The sequence below is a fragment of the Oncorhynchus mykiss genome, chromosome Y, assembly GCF_013265735.2.
Source record: "Oncorhynchus mykiss isolate Arlee chromosome Y, USDA_OmykA_1.1, whole genome shotgun sequence".
Taxonomy (NCBI): Eukaryota; Metazoa; Chordata; class Actinopteri; order Salmoniformes; family Salmonidae; genus Oncorhynchus; species Oncorhynchus mykiss.
The window spans coordinates 28,833,891-28,852,548 of NC_048593.1; the positions used below are offsets into that span (position 1 = coordinate 28,833,891).

An 18,658-nucleotide genomic window follows, 5' to 3' on the forward strand; every position below is an offset into this window, starting at 1 on the left:
TACAAAGCTGTTAGTAGACACACACACACACACACACACACACACACACACACACACACACACACACACACACACACACACACACACACACACACACACACAGGGGCTAAATAGTACAGACAAGTCAAGGGCACTGTAGCTTTCAACGTAAAAAGCAGATGGCTCTCTTTATTTTGGCCAAATTAGCTCCATCATGTGTAGCCTAACTGGATTTTGTGCATAATGAAGCAATTTGAGTCATGGGCCAAGGCAGAACATTGTCTGATGGGCCCGCCTGTCTGGACCGCATGAGGTAGATGAGTTACAAGAGGACATACTGTAGGCAGTGTTTGGTGGGTGCTTCTAAACTGATGTAGGCTATAATAATATCTTCATCCCCTGCCTAATCACGCATAGGGCAAAGTGGTGAATGACATTATGGTAGCTATCTACTCACCACAAAACACTGAAGATAGGGCAGTTGACATTTTAAAGTTGTTTTGTGACTGTTTTTCATGTTAATTTAGGGCACAATTATGGTTGCAAAGGTAGTTAAGTGTGCGCAAAAAAAGTGTTTTGGGGGGGATTTGCTGGTAGGTAGCCAGCCATCTGTGAGGGGTAGAATGAGGGGGCGGGAAGGTTAGTTTGAAGAGGGCAGGCTTTCCACGATGACAGCACTTTCCCTATCATAATTTCACCCTACCAAAAACCCTTCAGTGCCCCAAATCCAGTGGACATACATAAGAATTGCCGTAGAAGTCAGTTGGAACAAAACAGCGCGCATTGACGCAACGAAAATCCAAAGTCGGAAGAAAATAAGAGCGCGAAGAAACGTTGTTTTCTGGTGAGAATGTGTGTTTTGTGTGTCTGGTTGTCAGTAAATTGTTGTCCAATGTTTTGTGTATGTCAATGTTAATCATTGACAGGCATTGAACCCCATCCTCGATATGATATACTGCAGTGTTTCATTCACAAGCAACAACCTGCTGTTTGTGGTGTGCACATAATTGCGTTAAGTTAACAGGTTTCCCCTTGCCTTAACTGCAGTAGAGGGAAGTGTATACATCGGCTTTGAGATGGTTCTGATGAGAACGCGGTGCTGTCTTTAAATTAAAAGGTGCCTTTGTTTTAAGTGGGAAACTGCACATTTACCATGCGGACTATTTGTGCGGTACGCTTTTTATTCACTTACATCGGTATATGTTATAGAAAGCGCCAGTTGAATCGACTTACTCGGGACACTGTCTTCTAACGGGAAATGCGACACTAATCCGAAGGCTATAATGTTACTTTTCGTATCGATAAATAAAACATATCTCTATTATTTGTAATACTTTTAAATCTATCCATACTTGCCAGATAGCCTTTTCTCCTGTGATTTGGTCAAATTATTGGAAACGGCAGAGCATCACTGAACAGGTAGGCTACATATCGAATAACCTTGAAATATATCGAGAATATTTGCTGTTATCGAGGGTTACTCAGATCGGTGTTATTTAGCCTATATTTAGACAAATTCTTTCAAATCAAACGCCATTACCAACTAGTATATTCACTGACGACATGTAACAAATAGCCTAGTTCATGTTCTCCAAACTGTCCATAAACGACAAAAAAATAAGAAATTAGTAAATTATCTCAATGCGGGATGAAAATGAGTCAAGAGAAAACATATCAAATTCTAATGCAACCTTAGGTTTTCATATCGAAGCACTCTCATAAATGTTTGATTCAGAGGACCTACGTGTATCTGCTCACTGTGACTAAAGGCAATGATGCAGTTCATATACTGTGTGTGTGTGTCTGTCTGTGTGTGTGTGCTTGTGTGTTTGGGTGTGCGTGTGCGTGTGCACAGTCTAGTAAAAAAATACAATATTGAATGGGTTAGAAATAGGCCAAGACTGTAAAAAAAATACCAACTGGATATCACGAAATTGGGGGAGAAAAGGGGTTTAAAGTAAAACAATTATAACAGAAATAATTAATAAATATCTAAACTGAAGCCCCAAAATGGGCCAGTGCAAATGAAAAATCACATGAAAGAATTTGAGTACAACAAATTCACAGGTTTCTCAAGGGAAGATAATGGAGTGCTGTCTTCTGTACTGAACATGGATGGTTAAGTGCGCTACAAAAATGGCAGAAGAAAGTGGGTCGGCAAGCACCAAAGGGTCTACACCCAGAGCGCCCATTTCTGTCCAGCTGCAGAGCAGGACTCAGGCCTGTCCTCGACCACAGGCCACCGAATACAAACACTGACCTAAGAGATTTGTCTTGTTCTGCAGCAGAGCAGAGGGGAGGTTTCAACAGTTTGGAAAAACGGTATGCCTATATACTTCTTTATCAGCTTTTCCTCCTCCACTTTCCTCCTTTCCTCCTCCTCCACTTTTCCTCCTCCTCCTTCTCCAGCTTTTCCTCCTCCACTCCATTCTTATTGTCTGAAGGATATAGTGGACTGATGCTATTTGAAGCCCTTCCCTTATGAGATCACAGAAAGAGATGCTATACATCAGACTTTAGTGGTTTCGTTTACAATTTCATCTCCCATCAACTCTTAGGCTCCTTTACCATCCCATGTTGTTGGCTCCTCTTCTGGAAAGAAAACCCCCTGCAATTGTTGATATTTTTTTATTTAGCCTTTATATACAATGATGGCCTACACTTGCCTAACCCTCCCCTAGCGCCGCACTATGGGACACCCAATCATGGCCGGTTGTGATACAGCCCCGGGATCAAACCAGGGTCTGTAGTGACACCTCTAGCACTGAGATGCAGTGCCTTAGACCACAATGCTTCAAAGGCAAACACTCAATGACCAAAAGTATGTAGACATCTGCTCGTCGAACATCTCATTCCAAAACCCCCTTTGCTACTATAACAGCTTTCACTCTTCTAGGAAGGCTTTCCACTAGATGTTGGAACATTGCTGCGGGGACGTGCTTCCATTCAGCGACATGAGCATTAGTGAGGTCGGGCACTGATGTTGGGCGATTAGGCCTGGCTCACAGTCTGGGTTCCAATTCATCCCAAAGGTGTTCGATGGGGCTGAGGGCAGGGCTCTGTGCAGGCCAGTCAAGTTATTCCACACCAATCTCGACAAACAATTTCTGCATGGACCTCGCTTTGTGCACTGGGGAATTGTCATGCTGAAACAGGAAAGGGCCTTCCCCAAATTGTTGCCACAAAGTTGGAAGAACAGAATCGTCTAGAATATCATTGTATGCTCTAAGTTAAGATTTCCCTTCACTGGAACTAAGGTGACTAGCCCGAACCCTGAAAAACAGCCCCAGACCATTATTCCTCCTCCACCAAACTTTACAGTTGGCAATATGCATTGGGGCAGGTAGCATACTCCTGGCATCCTCCACACCCAGATTCGTCTGTCACCAAATGGTGAAGCGTGATTTGTCACTCCAGAGAACGTGTTTCCACTGCTCCAGTCCCATGGCAGTGAGCTTTACACCACTCCAGCCAATGCTTGGCATTGCGCATTGTGATCTTAGGCTTGTGTGCGGCTGCTCGACCACGGAAACCCATTTCATGAAGCCCCCGACATACAGTTCTTGTGCTGACGTTACTTCCAGAGGCATTTTGGAACTCGGTAGTGAGTGTTGCAACCGAGGACAGATGCATTTTATGCGCTTCAGCACTAGTCGGTCCTGTTCTGTGAGCTTATTTGGCCTACCACTTTGTGGCTGAGCCGTTGTTGCTCCTAGGCATTTCCACTTCACAATAACAGCACTTACAGTTGACCGGGGCAACTCTAGCAGGGCAGAAATTTGACGAACTGACTTGTTGAAAGGTGGCATCCTGTGACGGTGCCACGTTGAAAGTCACTGAGCTTCTCAGTAAGGCCGTTCAACTGCCAATGTTTGTCTATGGAGATTGCATGGCTCTGTGCTCATTTTTATACACCTGTCAGCAACAGTTGTGGCTGAAATAGCCAAATCCACTAATTTGAAGGCGTGTCCACATACCTTTGTATATATAGTGTAAATGCTTTCATTGGACACGGACTAGCCTGTGTGTCTGTGGGTTTCCCCTTCCATCTCTCTGTCCTGCGCTCTGCATTACACAGGGCTCATAATACGATGACTTCCTACCTGGACTCTGAGTCTGACCACAGGAAAGACGACTTTCCTCTGCCAGCTTCTTCATCTGCTCAGACATATGGAGCAAAGAGCCTCTGTCACAGTGCACAGCTAGGTGGTGGAGGAGTAAGACATTCAGATTTACAGATCCAGCAGGCAATATGGTACTATGGGAGGATGTATTTGAGAGAATAGACAGTGAAGGGAGTCAGCTTTTTCTCTGAGACGCAGTGACTATTCACTGCTCCCTCATGAGTCATGACTCAGCGAGCTTGATCCCACTGAAGTGGCATGTTTGGGAGGTCTCTGTGGAGTTTTCTTTCTCTGGATCCTGCATATGAACAAAGTGAACAGGCTACGGGGATGAGTTAGTTTGGGGTAATGAGTTAGACCCGAGTTGCTCTTTGTTTCTCTCTGTCTCTTTCTTTCTCAAAGGCAGATTCTCTAGAACGATCCACCTGTAGGGTATTAGGGTGCGGAACACTGTTTGTAACCTTCGAAGCCTCCTACTGGAGCTTTACATTATTTGGTCGGGCACTGAACTGCGTAACCCACATAATCTACCAGTCATGTACAAAGGATTGAAGCCATCTCTACTCTTTGGCACTGTTGTCATGGTAAACAACTCGAAGCCTTCAAGTGAATGCAGCAAATTCTCTTCTCCATAGGCTCATTTTGGAGATGCAGATGTCCCTGGTGGGGACGGGGAGGAAGATGAGGAGGAGGAAGATGAGAAGGCAACATCCAGGCGAGCAGGGTCATAGACCAAACAGTCATTCCTTATATTCTGTCTAGCTGTTTTGTTTGCCTCACCGTGCACACATGGTCTATTACAGCGCTGGACAGAGAAGTCACACAGAAATGCAATTGAAGCAATTCACTTTCCATGCATAGAGTGTTTGCATGGAAAGTTTGTTTGTTGTGCTTCTTGAATTAGCATATAATCATGCAGTGTGACACGTCTGCCTAACGCAGGGGAAGGTTCAGGTGTGCTAATGAGATCCATGGCATTGTTTAGGTCTCTGCTGCTGCTGCTGTTGTTGATATTGCATTATGTGAAGTCTGTGTTTTCCCTGGAAGGGCTAAAGCTGCATCTGTCACGTAAACACATTTTGGCACACTGCTAATGTGAAGTGTCGCGATGGCTTCAAGGTATTTTTTTTTCTGTGTGTGTGTGTGTCTACTAACAACTTGGTGTGTGTGTGTGTGTGTGTCTACTAACAGCTTTGTATACACATAGTATCAGTTAATAACTAACTAACTAAGCAGCAGGTATGTCTCTATCTTTTTTCTCCAGCACCATAAGGGTCAGGGCGACCCACAGAATATTTCAATGTAGCGTGTCTCTCAAAGCCAGAAGTCGAATGACAGTTCAAATAAAATAAAATAAAATTGAATTGTATTTGTCACATGCGCCGAATACCACAGGTGTAGACCTTACAGTGAAATGCTTACTTACAAGCCCTTAACCAACAATGCAGTTTAAAGAAAAATACCCCCACCCACCCCCAAAAAATTTAAAATTTAAAAAAATTAAAGAGCAGCAGTAAAATAACAATAGCGGGGCTATATACAGGGGTTACCGGTACAGATTCAACGTGCGGGGCCACTAGTTAGTTGAGGTAATTGAGGTAATATGTACATGTAGGTAGAGTTATTAAAGTGACTATGCATAGGTAATAACAGTGCGCAGCAGCAGTGTAAAAAAGAGGGGGGAAGGGGGCAATGCAAATAGTCTGGGTAGCCATTTGATTAGATGTTCAGGAGTCTTATGGCTTGGGAGTAGAAGCTGTTTAGATGCCTCTTGGACCTAGACTTGGCGCTCCGGTACCCCTTGCTGTGCGGTAGCAGAGAGAACAGTCTATGACGGGTGGCTGGAGACTTTGACCATTTTTAGTGCCTTCCTCTGACACCGCCTGGTATAGAGGTCCTGGATGGCAGGAAGCTTGGCCCCAGTGATTTACTGGGTCGTACGCACTACCCTCTGTAGTGCCTTGCGGTCGGAGGCCAAGCAGTTGCCATACCAGGTAGTGATGCAACCAGTCATGCTCTCGATGGTGCAGCTGTAGAATCTTTTGAGGATCTGAGGACCCATGCCAAATCTTTTCAGTCTCCTGAGGGGGAATAGGTTTTGTCGTGCCCTCTTCACGACTGTCTTGGTGTGCTCGGACCATGTTAGGTTGAAGCTCTCAACCTGCTCCACTACAGCCCCGTCGATGAGAATGGGGATGTGCTCGGTCCTCCTTTTCCTGTAGTCCGCAATCATCTCCTTTGTCTTGATCACGTTGTTGAAGAGGTTGTTGTCCTGGCACCACATGGCCAGGTCTCTGACCTCCTCCCTATAGGCTGTCTTGTCGTTGTCGGTGATCAAACTTAATGATGGTGTTGGAGTCGTGCCTGGCTGTGCAGTCATGAGGGAATAGGGACTACAGGAGGGGACTGAGCACGCACCCCTCAGAGCCCCCTGTATTGAGGATCAGTGTGGTGGATGTGTTGTTACCTACACTTACCACATGGGAGAGGCCAGTCAGGAAGTCCAGAATCCAGTTGAAGAGGGAGGTGTTTAGTCCCTGGGTCCTTAGCTTAGTGATGTGCTTTGAGGGCACTATGGTGTTGAACGCTAAGCTGTAGTTAATGAATAGCATTCTCACATAGGTGTTCCTTTTGTCCAGGTGTGAAAGGGCAGTGTGGAATGCAATAGAGATTGCATCATCTGTGGATCTGTTGGGGTGGTATACACATTGGAGTGGGTCTAGGGTTTCTGGGATAATGGTATTGGCTACAGATGTGAGTGCTACTGGTCGGTAGTCATTTAGGCAGGTTACCTTAGTGTTCTTGGGTACAGGGACTATGGTGGTCTGCTTGAAACATTTTGGTATTACAGACTCAGACAAGGAGAGGTTGAACATGTCATTGAAGACACTTGCCAGGTGGTCAGGGCATGCTCGGAGTACACATCCTGGTAATCCATCTTACCCTGTGGCCTTGTGAATGTTGACCTGTTTACCCTTTCTGATCTCCCCATCCCGGATCCGGGATCGTGAATACAGACTCAAGCTCATTACCATAACGCAACGTTAACTATTCATGAAAATCGCAAATGAAATGAAATAAATATGCCAGCTCTCAAGCTTAGCCTTTTGTTAACAACACTGTCATCTCAGATTTTCAAAATATGCTTCTCAACCATTGCAAAACAAGCATTTGTGTAACAGTATTGATGGCTAACGTAGCATTTAGCATTAGCATTCAGCTGGCAACATTTACACAAAAAAAAAGAAAAGCATTCAAATAAAATCATTTACCTTTGAAGAACTTCAGATGTTTTCAATGAGGAGACTCTCAGATAGCAAATGTTCAGTTTTTCCTGAAAGATTATTTGTTTAGGACAAATCGCTACGTTTTCTGCGTCACGTTTAGCTATGAAAAAACCCCTGTATCCAGGATTGTGTAAATCTATCAGCAAGCTCATTAGCATAACACAACGTTAACTATTCATGAAAATCGCAAATGAAATGAAATAAATATGCCATCTCTCAAGCTTAGCCTTTTGTAAATAACATTGTCATCTCAGATTTTCAAAATATGCTTCTCAACCATAGGAAAACAATCATTTGTGTAAAAGTAGCTAGCTAGCGTTAGCATTTAGCGTTAGCATTTAGCGTTAGCATTAGCGTTAGCATCCAGCGCGCAACATTTCAACAAAAACATAAAAGCCTTCAAATAAAATAATTTACCTTTGAAGAACTTCTGATGTTTTCAATGAGGATACTCTCAGTTAGATAGCAGATGCTCAGTTTTTCCAAAAAGATTCTTTGTGTATTAGAAATAGCTCCGTTTTATACATCACATTTGGCTACCAAAAAAAAACGAAAATTCAGTCCTCAAAACGCGAACTTTTTTCCAAATTAACTCCATAATATCGACTGAAAACATGGCAAACGTTGTTTAGAATCAATCATCAAGGTGTTTTTCACATATCTCTTCATTGATATATCGTTCTTGGACACATGGTTTCTCCCCTGTATCAAATGGAAAAGTACAAGCAGCTGGCAATTGCGCACCGAATTCCACGCAGGACACCAGGCGGACACTTGGAAAATGTAGTCTCTTATGGTCAATCTTCCAATGATATGCCTACAAATACGTCACAATGCTGCTAAGACCTTGGGCGAACGACAGAAAGTGTAGGCTCATTCCTTGCGCAATCACAGCCATATAAGGAGACAATGGAAAACAGAGCTTCAGAAATTCTGCTAATTTCCTGGTTGATGCATCATCTTGTTTTCGCCTGTAGAATGAGTTCTGGGGCACTTACAGACAAAATCTTTGCAGATTCTGAAACTTCAGAGTGTTTTCTTTCCAAAACTGTCAAGAATATGCATAGTCGAGCATCTTTTCGTGACAAAATATCGCGCTTAAAACGGGAACGTTTTTTATCCAAAAATGAAATAGCGCCCCTAGAGATCTAACAGGTTAAAGGGCTTACTCACATCGGCTGCGGAGAGCATGATCACACAGTCATCCGGAACAGCTGATGCTCTCATGCATGTTTCAGTGTTACTTGCCTCAAAGCGAGTATAGAAGTTCTTTAGCTCGTTTGGCAGGCTCATGTCACTGGGCAGCTCTCAGTTGTGGTTCCCTTTGTAGTCTGTAATAGTTGGCAAGCCTTGCCACATCCGACGAGCGTCAGTGCCGGTCTAGTACGATTCGATCTTAGTCCTTTATTGACGCTTTGCCTGTTTGAATACGTCTCTGTGTGTGGAGTAAAGGTGGTCTAGAGTTTTTTTCCCTCTAGTTGCACATTTAACATGCTGGTAGAAATTAGGTAAAAATTGATTTAAGTTTCCCTGCATTATTCCCCGGCCACTAGTAGCGTCGCCTCTGGATGAGTGTTTTCTTGTTTGCCTATGGCAGTAGACAGGTCATTGATTGCGGTCTTAGTGCCAGCATCGGTTTGTGGCGGTAAATAGACAGCTACGAAGAATATAGATAAACTCTCTAGGTAGATTGTGTGGTCTACAGCTTATCATGAGATACTCTACCTCAGGTGAGCAAAACCTTGGATGGTGTGCACCAGCTGTTGTTTACAAATATACTTAGACCACCACCCTTTGTCTTACCAGAGGCTGCTGTTCTATCCTGCCGAAACAGTGTATAACCTGCCAGCTGTATGTTTTTCATGTCATCTTTCAGCCACGACTCAGTGAAACAAGATATTACGATTTTTAATGTCCCGTTGGTAGTTTCATCTTGATCGTAGGTCATCGATTTTATTTTCCAATGATTGCATGTTGGCCAATAGAACGGATGACAGTGGGGAAAATAGTTACAAACAGTTGTTATGAAAATGATTCAAAGTCAAATATGAAGGCATGATGTCACAGCTTTGGCTTAAGGATATTCTCCTGGCTTCACTCTCTCTCTCTAAGAATGACCTGGTTCTGTCTTTGAGGGACTCAACGTTCCAACCCACCATCCACTTTGGGCTTAAGGGCTCAATGTGATTAGTAGAGACCTGGGCCTTTTCTCTGTTCAACTCTTCTCTACATCTCTCTCTCTCTGCATGCCTGTGCTCACTGTACATCTTGTTATCTAAGAGCCGACAACTTCAGCCTCGTAACTCGGATCTTCCCTTCAACTACGGGAAAGGAATTAAAGCGAGTTCACTTCTTCTTCAACTCGTATTTTCTCTCTTACAGACAGAGAGAGGTCCATTTGTCGGTGTGATTTATTAATCAACATCAGTTTCATCATTTAAATCTCATGCTATGAGGAGAGCTAACTCTGAGTCTGATTTCAAACAGTTTGTCAGAATAGTGGCTTTAAAAAGACATAAAGTGATCAAAATAGAGATATTAACTAGATGCCAATATTATCTTGGAAGTCAATGAAGAGAAATGGCAGGTGGGACTTTTATTCCATTTGTGCCTTATTCAAATGATATATTTCCTGATTAGAACATCTGCAGTCGTATACATCTGCATTGGAACAGTCATTCCAATCCCAAAGTTGTTACTCCGAGTGGGACCATCAATGTTTCAACACATTTTTCAGATGCAAGAACAAATCTATAAGAAATGAATGTAGGGAGGGCCAGTGGGCTAGGCATGATTCAGTGCTGGGGCACTGAGAGCAAATGTCTGGAGAGAGTATTTGTCATGTTCCTTTACAGGGCATCTCAGGGACAGTCTTGGGACAGGTGCTTGATGGTATTGATAGGCTGGGAGTCCCAGCAGAACCTAAGAAGCTTGTCTCATACTCTCCCCATTGGTGTCTCCTACTCTTCCAACTCATCCATAAGACCTGGCCATGACAGTTCTGGAACGGAATGAGTACTGACTGACGGTTGCTTTATGCTCTCCAGGTCTTTAGTTCCCTACATCCTCTCTCTCTCTCTCTCCAGCTCAGCATGGGAGGGCATACAGTATGCAAAGGTCTGCCTCTCTTACTTCCGTTTCTAAGTTAGCATGTAGGTTATTCAGGATTTGTAACAATGAACGGTGCTGAGAGATGCAGGTATGATTCAACAGTACTAACAACCAACCCAAAATACAGAGATTTTGTACTCACGAAGTTGCTTCAAATGAGCAACTTATAATTTCCATTCTACAGTTCTTCTTGCAAGGTCTCTATGGGTCCGGTGTCAGCCGTGCAGTCCAAGCACTAGTACAGTGATTTCCCCCTAGTAAGGCTCGTGTTTACCACGTTATGTTACACCACCAGTTTTGTAGAGACCGTCCTCTGTGGACGCCTGACGGAGTGAGCATTTCATAAATGTGCTTTTGGACATTTGAGGAAAAGAGCATTAACCCACCAGCCTCTTACCCCCAATCCATCATGCTGTCATCCCTTCGCAGGCAGGCAGGCAGGCAGGCAGGCAGGCAGGCAGGCAGGCAGGCAGGCAGGCAAGCAAGCAAGCAGTAGGGATGGTGGAAAATTCGATACAGTTACATATCCTGATTATTATTTTTGAAGATATATTGTATCGTATCCTTTTGAAAATATTGCAAATATAATTTTTGCTCTGTTTGGAAGTCTTGAAATATACAGGAGTTGTGTAGTTCGTTAGCCATTTGATGGTTACTGGAACCTCCAAACAACCCACACAATTAACATCCCAATAGCAGTGAAGACAGGCAAAGTCTGTCTGCACCAAAAATCCACTATTTTTCCATCATAGCTTGTTCTCCATCTTCTTTTCAGCACGTTTCCGTGACTGGATGGGGTTTTCCTGGGGCATACATTTTACATCTACAATACATTATAGTGAATTTTGCAGTGCATATAGGGGAAACACTGGTCTTTGCCTGTCTTCACTGCTATTGGGATGTTAATTGTGTATATTTCAAGACTTCCATTCATTTGTGTAGGGTCATCTTAGTTGAAAAACAGTATCATTTTCATTTCTCAGGACAGGAACAAAATGTGTGTAGTGTTTCATGTAAAAACATCCTCAGGAATATCACTGCAACAATATGTCTAATTAGTATTATCAGATTATCACACCTCATCACCATTTACATGTACCAACATGCCCTATTAGACAGCATGCTTTTTACAGTGTCCCTAACTCCTGTGACATAATAGAAAAATCAATAAATCAAAAGCATCAATAAATAAGTTAAGTGTGGAATGTAGCAATGTTATCTGTGGTATGCTTGACTGCTAGTGTTTCTGAGGAAGAGCAGCCACTGCATTTGCTGGGGGAGAAATGCTGCAGTTAAAGCTAGTCTAGTGCTGCTGGAGTATGATCCATTGGGCACTTAGGCACTGAAAACGCTACTTATAATGAGATTTCTTTCTGCTCCTTCCTCTCCTTGTCTCGAGCAAACATAGCAATTTCTGATTCCTCCTCTGTACCCCAAGGCTTTCTCCATCTCACTGTCTAATAACTCTTACAGAGGAAACAGTCAAATGTTGTTAATGTGAAGTGAGGATACTGCACCTGACTGCAGAGAATCATTATTTTACCATAAAGCATAGTTATTTTCTAAAATGGCTCTTCACTGCAGTATGGCTCTCTTTAGTAGTGTTTCCTCCACCATGGCTTTGTTAGTAGGACACAGACTGATAGTGTATGTAAATCCCCAGTATTAGTGTCTCCAGTGAGTGGAGATGTAAACCATAGCAGGTACTGTAGTAGAATTATCCCCATTATCCCTGTCATCTCCTGTTCACAACAACAACTATCATTGGCCTAATCACTCGCTGCATATTTTTCTCATCATTTTGGTTTGTTCAGTTTCCTTCTTTGTCGTGAATCACATGATTCTATTGTGAGTTGTTTGCTTTGCCCCATTTACCCCATCGTGTCTCAATAGCGTGCTGCTGTCTCAATATGTTAGCTTAAAAATGAAGACGCCGATTTAAGAATGATCAGAGCAGCAACATATTGTATAACAGCCATCCAAGTAATAGACCGTTTTCTCTGCTACCGCACGGCAACCAGTACCAATGCACCAAGTCTTGACCCAACAGGACCCTGAGTAGCGTCTACTCCCAAGCTATAAGACTGCTAAATAGTTAGTTAAATAGTTAACCAATAGCTACCCGGACGATCTGCATTGACCCTTTTTGCACTCTTTTGACTCATCACATATGCTGCTGTTACTGTTCAATATCTATCACTTTATCCCTACCTATATGTACATATCTACCTCAATCACCTTGTATCCCTGCACATCTACTTTGTACTGGTACAGGAAGAGGCAAGTGCAGCATCTTCAGTTCTTGCAGTTCAAACTCCAATTATAATATTCTTGACAGTGCCTGCCAAAACAATATGTAATGGCAAATGATCGAATAAATTTGCTAGGTAGCCTAGCGATTAAGAACATTGGACCAGTAACCGAGAGGTTGATGGTTCAAAACCCCGAGTTGGCAAGGTAGAAAAAAATCTGCCGTCCTGCTCTTAACTGTGCTTCTGCATTGCTTTAGGCTGGGTTTCTGTATAGCACTTTGTGACATCGGCTGATGTATAAAAGGGCTTTATAACTACATTTCATTGAGTTAACCCCCAACAACTGCTTCATGGGTGTTGATTTAAGGCAGCCCCCTGCACCTCTCTGATTCGGAGGAGTTGGAAGACACATTTCGGTTGAATGCATTCAGTTGACTAAGTATCCCCTTTCCCTTTGCCCGTGTATATAGCCAAGTTATCGTTACTCATTGTGTATTTATTTATTGTGTTATAAGTTTTCAATTTTTCTGTTATTTCTGTTATTGTTTTCTTTCTGCATTGTTGGGAAAGGCCTGTAAGCATTTCACTGTTAGTCTACACCTGTTGTTTACGAAGCATGTGAGAAATACAATTTGATTTGATATAAAAGTCAAGGTTTTGCCCAAGTAGTGGAAAAGGTGGGCTGTATATGATGTAATACAACATTGCTTTGAGTGCAGTTGGTGTGCTGAAGTAGCGATTGGTCTATAGCAGGAACCCTTAATGCTCTAAGACAGATTTTTCATGGGAGGAAAACTTCTATCCCAAGTTGAACATCTGCTTTCCATTGTAATGGGAAAAGTGTGTATTTCATGTACTGTTGTAATGATCTGTGCAGAGGCTGTTGAAGTATCCTGCAGGTCTCTAGAAAGACTAATTGTACAGTCACACTCATTTGCATAATTATTCTAAAAGTATTTTATCTTCACAAATCTAGCTATTTAGCTGAGTATCTGTGTGTGTGGAGGCTTGAGATGTGTATCTGGATAGATAGACAGGGTTGGATTTCAATATGGTACACAATATTGAAGCCTTCACCGTTATCCTATTGCCCGTTGCGAGTGCCTGTTTGGGGTCATTCCAAATAGTTAAATGTCTTATCTCTCTCGCACCAGTATGTACATACAGCTGGGAGAACAAGTATTTGATACACTGCCGATTTTGCAGGTTTTCCTACTTACAAAGCATGTAGAGGTCTATAATTTTTATCCTAGGTACACTTCAACTCTGAGAGACGGAATCTAAAAATCCAGAAAATCACATTGTATGATTTTTAAGTAATTAATGAGCATTTTATTGCATGACATAAGTATTTGATACATCAGAAAAGCAGAACTTAATATTTGGTACAGAAACCTGTTTGCAATTACAGAGATCATACGTTTCCTGTAGTTCTTGACCAGATTTGCACACACTGCAGCAGAGATTTTGGCCCACTCCTCCATACAGACCTTCTACAGATCCTTCAGGTTTCGGGGCTGTCGCTGGGCAATACGGACTTTCAGCTCCCTCCAAAGATGTTCTATTGGGTTCAGGTCTGGAGACTGGCTAGGCCACTCCAGGACCTTGAGATGCTTCTTACGGAGCCACTCCTTTGTTGCTCTGGCTGTGTGTTTCGGGTCGTCGTCATGCTGGAAGACCCAGACACGACCCATCTCCAATGCTCTTACTGAGAGAAGGTGTCACGGCCGTCCTCCTCTTCATCTGAAGAGGAGTGGCGAGATGGATCTGAGGACCAATACGCGGCGTGGTAAGTGTCCATGGTCAATCTTTAATAAAGAAAGTAGTGAACACTGAACACTATACAAAACCATTAAACAAAATAACAACCGTGAAGCTAATCATATGGACTGTGCTGAAACAAGCCATCAACATAGACAATCACCCACAAACAAACAGTGCAACCCAGGCTACCTAAGTATGATTCTCAATCAGAGACAACTAATGACACCTGCCTCTGATTGAGAACCATACTAGGCCGAAAACATAGAAATGCCCCAAAACATAGAAAAACAAACATAGACTGCCCACCCAACTCACGCCCTGACCATACTAAATAAATACAAAAAAACGGAAATAAAGGTCAGAACGTGACAGAAGGAGATTGTTGGCCAAGATCTCGCGATACATGGCCCCATCCATCCTCCCCTCAATACGGTGCAGTCGTCCTGTCCCCTTTGCAGAAAAGCATCCCCAAAGAATGATGTTTCCACCTCCATGCTTCACGGTTGGGATGGTGTTCTTGGGGTTGAACTCATCCTTCTTCCTCCAAACACGCCAAGTGGAGTTTAGACCAAAACGCTCTATTTTTGTCTCATCAGACCACATGACCTTCTCCCATTCCTCCTCTGGATCCTCCAGATGGACATTGGCAAACTTCAGATGGGCCTGGACATGCGCTGGCTTGAGCAGGGGGACCTTGCGTGCACTGCAGGATTTTAATCCATGATGGCGTAGTGTGTTACTAATGGTTTTCTTTGAGACTGTGGTCCCAGCTCTCTTCAGGTCATTGACCAGATCCTGCCGTGTAGTTCTGGGCTGATCCCTCACCTTCCTCATGATCATTGATGTCCCACGAGGTGAGATCTTGCTTGGAGCCCCAGACCGAGGGTGATTGACCGTCATCTTGAACTTCTTCCATTTTCGAATAATTGCGCCAACAGTTGTTGCCTTCTCACCAAGCTGCTTGCCTATTGTCCTGTAGCCCATCCCAGCCTTGTGCAGGTCTACAATTTGATCCCTAATGTCCTTACACAGCTCTCTGGTCTTGCCCATTGTGGAGAGGTTGGAGTCTGTTTGATTGAGTGTGTAGACAGGTGTCTTTTATACAGGTAATGAGTTCAAACAGGTGCAGTTAATACAGGTAATGAGTGGAGAACATGAGGGCTTCTTAAAGAAAAACTAACAGGTCTGTGAGAGCCGGAATTCTTACTGGTTGGTAGGTGATGCTTTGTAAGTAGGAAAACCTGCAAAATCGGCAGTGTATCAAATACTTGTTTTCCCCACTGTATATGTCAGCAGGTTGGTCCTGGTCAGTCCCTGGATGGGTGGACAAATGCTGCTGGAAGTGGTGTTGGAGGGCCAGTAAGAAACACTCTTTCCTCTGGTCTAAAAAATATCCCAATGCCCCAGGGCAGGGATTGGGGACATCCGTCTTTCGGATGGGACGTTAAACGGGTGTTCAGACTCTCTGAGGTCATTAAAAAGATCCCATGGCACTTATCGTAAGAGTAGGGGTGTCCTGGCTAAATTCCCAATCTGACCCTCAAACCATCATGGTCACCTAATAATCCCCACTTTACAATTGGCTCATTCCTCCCCCTCCTCTCCCCTGTAACTATTCCCCAGGTTGTTGCTGTAAATGAGAATGTGTTCTCAGTCAACTTACCTGGTAAAATAATGGCTAAATTAAAAAATATATATATGAAGGTTGCTTGTCTGCAATGTAATTCCAGTTTGTATTGTCATACATCAGATAATGGATTGTGAAATATAAATACATTTGTGGCATCTTCCCCACATCTTCCCCGCCCTTTTTGAAACATAATATGAGCAAATGCTTAACTGGATCGTGTTCACATTCCATGTATTAATTCTATGGGAATTACTGTATCCGCAGAGCTGTTCATTTCTGTATTGTACAGTTTGCAGATTTTGATAAATGGGTGTCAAATATTGCAGATACAGCAATATCTTAGAAGAAATTGCCCGATCGTGCTTTATTTGAACACATGTATGTAGTTGGGAGGGCATTATAGGACTTACCCTTTCTTTAGTTGACAGTTGCATATAAATGAACTGTCAATGGATTTCTGAAAATATCTATTGAGTCGATGTTGTTTGTTAGACATCCATATGATGCTTAGTCAAACACAAGATGTTTCTTGGCCAGGACTCCTCCTCATCACGCATGAGTCAGTGTTTCCCTGTCTGCTCTCGCCAGAGGGAGCGTAAACATTGCTTTGAAGTGGATTATACAGCCCAAGGAGCAGACTTAGACCATTCCGCCCGTTCCCACTGCAGCATCCCATATGCTTATCACATTCATATGAAAGCCAAATTGTTTTTGTTTAGCCTCATACACTAACCATGCCTATTTCATGAGGAGTCATTCTTGCTCTTGGAGGTGATATGTCCTTAATTGGCAAACACCTCTCTCTGCCCCTGTCGTGATTCAGCCCATCAACTTGTACAGGCTTTAGAGGAGCCAAGCTGTTGAAAGGCCATGTTGACCTTGCCTAGTCAGCTATTAAAGTCAGTTCCATCTCTGCTGTCTGCCCCTGGAGTCCTGCAACCGCAGCACTAATATCACAGTATCACATTAATACAAATCTTAATGAAGTTGACTCACCTTGCAGTTAGAAGTGACTAAATGTGGTTCCCTTTTGATTTACATGGCCTGTCAGAGTCCCCTGTACCTCCCACTAGTGTGCTCCTCTTCTGAATGTCCTGGACTGTTAGATTTAGGGGTTGCAAAGTCAAAGCTGTCAGATGGTTAGTGCCATTTCAGCCCCCCAGCCTGTGTGTGAACAGGAGTAGACAGCCCAGACTGAAGCTGCTGCCCCCGTGGAGGTGTGGTGTCTCTGGCCATCTTCAAAGTGGTAACACAAACCGCTGGTGGCTTGGTGGGTACTGAATTGTCAACTTTATGAATAATGAGGAGAGAGAATATCTACAATGCCTTCAGAAAGTATTCACACCCCTTGACTTTTTCCACATTTGTTGTGTTACATCCTGAATTTAAAATGGATTAAATATATTTTGAATACTTTCTGAAGGCATTGTAAATTCCCATATATTCATAGAAAGTAAATGATAAAATGCCACAGATATAGGACAGTAGCCTCGGACAACCATCCTGATTTCGCGAGCTTACATCTGTGTAGCAAAACAGAATGTGAGCTGGCAAGATCCAAATGGTCATACGAGGTTAACAGTACAGGGCTAGAATGAAACAGGGTATAGAAGAGCATTCCAGTCCACATGGTATTGTCAAAAGAGGCCCTGAAATCTGTGGGGGCACCAGCTCAGACAAGGGAGAGGACGATAGTTTTACTTCTTGCCTGCTTGCAGTCCAGTGACAGTGACACTGTCTGTTTATAGCCCTTAATGTGGATCTCTGTCCTCCTCATTTGCGAGAGTTTGTTTTCAGGATATTAATCATTTGTTTGTGGTGCAGCCTTTTGCCTTTTAGGCATGAGGTACACTATATTTACAAAAGTATGTGGACACCCCTTCAAATTAGTGGATTTGGCCATTTCAACCATACCGGTTGCTGACAGGTGTATAAAATTGAGCACACAGCCATGTAATCTCCATAGACAAACATTGGCAGTAGAATGGCATACTGAAAAGCTCAGTGACTTTCAATGTGGCACCATCATAGGATGCCACCTTTCAACAAGTCAGTTTGTGAAATTTCTGGCCTGCTAGAGCTGCCCCGGTCAATTGTAAGTGCTGTCATTGTGAAGTGGAAAAATCTAGGAGCAACAACGGCTCAGCCACAAAGTGGTAGGCCAAACAAGCTCACAGAATGGGACCGCTGAGTGCTGAAGTGCGTAGCGCGCAAAATCATATGTCCTCAGTTGTAACACTCACTACCGAGTTCCAAACTGCCTCTGTAAGCAACGTCAGCACAATAACTGTTCGTTGGGAGCTTCATGAAATTGGTTTCCATGGCTGATCAGCTGCACAGAAGCCTAAGATCACCATGCGCAATGCCAAGCGTCAGCTGGAGTGGTGTAAAGCTCACCGCCATTGGACTCCAGAGCAGTGGAAATGCATTCTCTGGAGTGATGAATCACACTACCATCTGGCAGTCTGACGAACAAATTTGGGTTTAGCAGATGCCAAGAGAATGCTACCA

General features: G+C 43.3%; 1 protein-coding gene across 5 annotated transcripts in view; it reads left to right on the plus strand.

Annotated features, from left to right (window-relative positions):
- Nucleotides 1-688: 688 nt before the first annotated feature.
- gabra3 (gamma-aminobutyric acid type A receptor subunit alpha3) overlaps nt 689-18,658 on the plus strand; it is a 140,909-nt gene continuing 122,939 nt past the window's right edge. For 4 of the 5 annotated variants that reach the window (XM_036967506.1, XM_036967509.1, XM_036967510.1 and 1 more), the window contains exon 1: nt 689-823. The gene's annotated coding sequence lies outside the window, so the exon portion shown is untranslated. Of the gene's footprint in view, nt 824-944; nt 1,399-18,658 lie in introns of those variants that run through there. The other variant, XM_036967507.1, reaches the window with a different exon arrangement.